The following is a 226-nucleotide window of genomic DNA, read 5'->3' on the forward strand; positions in this document are numbered from 1 at the left end:
GGGTTGCAAATGAATGAATGTCCTCGGCGCTTGTGTTTGAGTTGATGAGTCTTTTGTCTTTGTCCTTTTGCAACCACTTCAACTTATCCTTAGCGCGTGTTTGCACTGCTGTTAACGCCTTCATTTACTTACAGAAAAAATACCTTTCTTCACAAGCCTATAGTGCTCGAAGAAATAAGCACACAAACCGTCTCTTCTATGCTTCTTCACTTGAGAAAAAAATAGA

Source organism: Penaeus monodon, chromosome 29, assembly GCF_015228065.2.
Source record: "Penaeus monodon isolate SGIC_2016 chromosome 29, NSTDA_Pmon_1, whole genome shotgun sequence".
Classification (NCBI taxonomy): domain Eukaryota; kingdom Metazoa; phylum Arthropoda; class Malacostraca; order Decapoda; family Penaeidae; genus Penaeus; species Penaeus monodon.